Raw genomic sequence first — 2,812 nt, 5'->3', positions numbered from 1 at the left:
CCCAGTATATTTGCATGCTCAAAGTTTCTTTTTTCTGGTGTGGGCAAGGGTGGATAGCAATAGGATTTATAGAATTCTAAGTTGAAGGAGATTCAAGTTTTTGGATCTTCAGTCAAAGTGTTAAGATGTGCTCCAAAGAGTCAGTTGTTATCCTTTTGTCTTCTTTTAGTTCAAGTGGAGAAGTCATGCTAGTATCGGCATCGAATTCACTAGCTTGCTTCAGCAATATTCAAAACCGTTAGCAATGCTTTTTAATTTTTGCACCTCTCAATCAATGTGCATTTGTTTTTATATAGGCTCGTGAGCGAGCTTCCATCCTCCTACAATGGCAACATTTTCTTCAAGTTACCACCTCTTGTCAATAGTACAAGTTCCAAACGGAAGGGGATGGAAACCAAGCAAGATATCCATAATTGATGCAAGATCAAGACTACGCACTTCCAACATTTTGAAGGCACAGTATCTATAATGCATTGTGGTGGGTATTTAGATTGCGTAGATGAAGCATGCAATCAAGACTGCTATAGAAATTCTATATTTTTTGAAGGGTTTGCAGTCAATCCTCCAATCTATGACACCATTACTGTTGGATTCAAGTGTTGATTCTGCAAAAATGCTCCTCTATATCATGCTATCTATGAGGCCAAGATGTACTTCTTTCTTCCATGGGATGGAGTGGCTAGAAGAGCTGCAGTGTATATTGGCACACATATACATCCAATGCAAGAAGGGATACAAAAGAGTTATTTCAACCGTTTCAAAGATGCTATGCAGGAAGAGACTATAAGAAACTCATATGCAACTCCAAAGCATGTTCAAAAGACTGTCTTTAAGGATTTTATCACAAACACCTTACTCAATCTGGGTTGCCAAAATACTCAACTAAACGAGGTTAGCTTGCAAGACTTACTACAAGGAGTACAACCTGCTACTAGCGGGGATGGTCCAAAGTTGAGTTGAGCTCATGAGTTGAGCTCAATTCAACACAAGTCAACTCAAGTCAACATAGTCAATAAGAAATATTACAAAGGAGATCTAAATTGAACAAATGAAGGTTCTAGCAAACTTTAAAATATTAAAATACGTAAATATCTAAGTTAAAAGTTTCTATAAGATTGAATTGTTTAAAAAAGACAAAGTTCATGAGAACCTATCTTTTATAAAACTATATTATTTTATTATGACAACTATTACAGCTGTCATATTTGATTTGACTACTTAATATTTTGAATACTTTTACAGCTGTGGATACTATTCCTTCATTCAAAAGAGTTTTTAGGGTTCTTGAGAAGATGGGAAGCAAGGAAAATACAAGATCTGTGAGTAAGAGTTGTAGTGCAAAGGAATGTGAGAATGTTAATTTTATTTCACTACCACAATCTCCATATTACACTCCTGGTCCTTATTACCCATCTGGGAATGTGGAGACCACTATCACAATTGATAAAAATGCTCCTGTTACTTCTGAAACAACAGTCCAGAGCAAGAGAAATGAAGAAATGAACAGCACAGCGGAAAGCGCCAAGAAATCTACTCCATAAAACTTTCCATGACATTTGTAATTTACATATTAATTCATATTAAAAACTCTATTGCTTGCCTATATCGCAATCCTCTCATATGATAAGACCAAGGTATATTTTGCAGTGAATCCTCATTAAAAGTTTTTGGGAATTGTTTGTAAATAATGATAAAAGAAATCAAAATCTTTCGAAAGACTCAAAAGTAATATGACATCAAAGAATCAACTTTATCTACATTTCCAAGACTAAAAGGCAATCTCACATGAGAGAATGGTAGCGTGCCAACGTGCTCTACCACTATAATGTGGTCTATATTTCCTTGCAATTTATTTCCATAGACATTTGGCATGTGTATATGTGTAGCAAAGTCCCATTTCCAAGACTGACATTTAAAGAATCTGAGTATTGTCAGTGTCATAATAAATCAACCTTGTTCCCAAGAATCTGAATATTTTCAGTGTCATAATAAATAAACCTCAGTCCCAAGAATCTGGGTAATGTCAGTGTCATAATAAATAAACCGCATTCCCAAGACTAAAACTTAGTATATAAACTATCTAGAAAAGTTATAGTCATTGTAGGTTTTTTGTTCTCCTTGAGCTCCTTAGAAGTTTATATTGAAATGGCTCAAAGGAGACCCATTGCTAATCGTACTTGGCCCCCTAGCATTTCATATCAATCTCCACCTCCATCCCCAAGTTCTACCAACATTCCACTTTCACCTCTACATAACAATCCTTTTTCTACTGAGGGCTCTAGTGAAGCTGAATTAGAGCTCCCTATATGTGAAATTCCGAATCTTGCTACTAGAGAGGGATTACCTTTAGCGCTTCAAGAGCAATGCCACATGTTTTTGCAAGATCTTGCTCCTGACATGGCAGGACTACTTGAAAGCACAGAACGCTATTACATTCGGTGTCCAATATGCTACTTTTTCTTGGACAAGACAAATGGCTCTATGGGTTTACAAACTTTTCTTGAGCATTGTAAGAATTGCCCAACGGCAGGTCTGGAAAATATGCACATGTGGATGTACAATAGATTCAAGAATGAGTTACAGACACATACCCACTATCGCTTCATGGTGAGGAACAACATCCCCTTGGGAAACACTACATTGGCTAGTGCAAAATATAGGGTTTTTAGGCCACCCTATAGTGGAATGTAAGATTTAGAATTACTTTACTATACTATAGTATTGTCACTATTAAAAGAAAAAATATAATAAAATGATATTAGTTGTAGGTAACATACCTTGTTCTAGAAGGGTGCTATCATATCACATACAA

The sequence above is a fragment of the Selaginella moellendorffii genome, unplaced genomic scaffold (assembly GCF_000143415.4).
Source record: "Selaginella moellendorffii unplaced genomic scaffold, v1.0 SELMOscaffold_20, whole genome shotgun sequence".
Lineage (NCBI taxonomy): Eukaryota > Viridiplantae > Streptophyta > Lycopodiopsida > Selaginellales > Selaginellaceae > Selaginella > Selaginella moellendorffii.
This window is presented reverse-complemented; position numbering follows the sequence as displayed.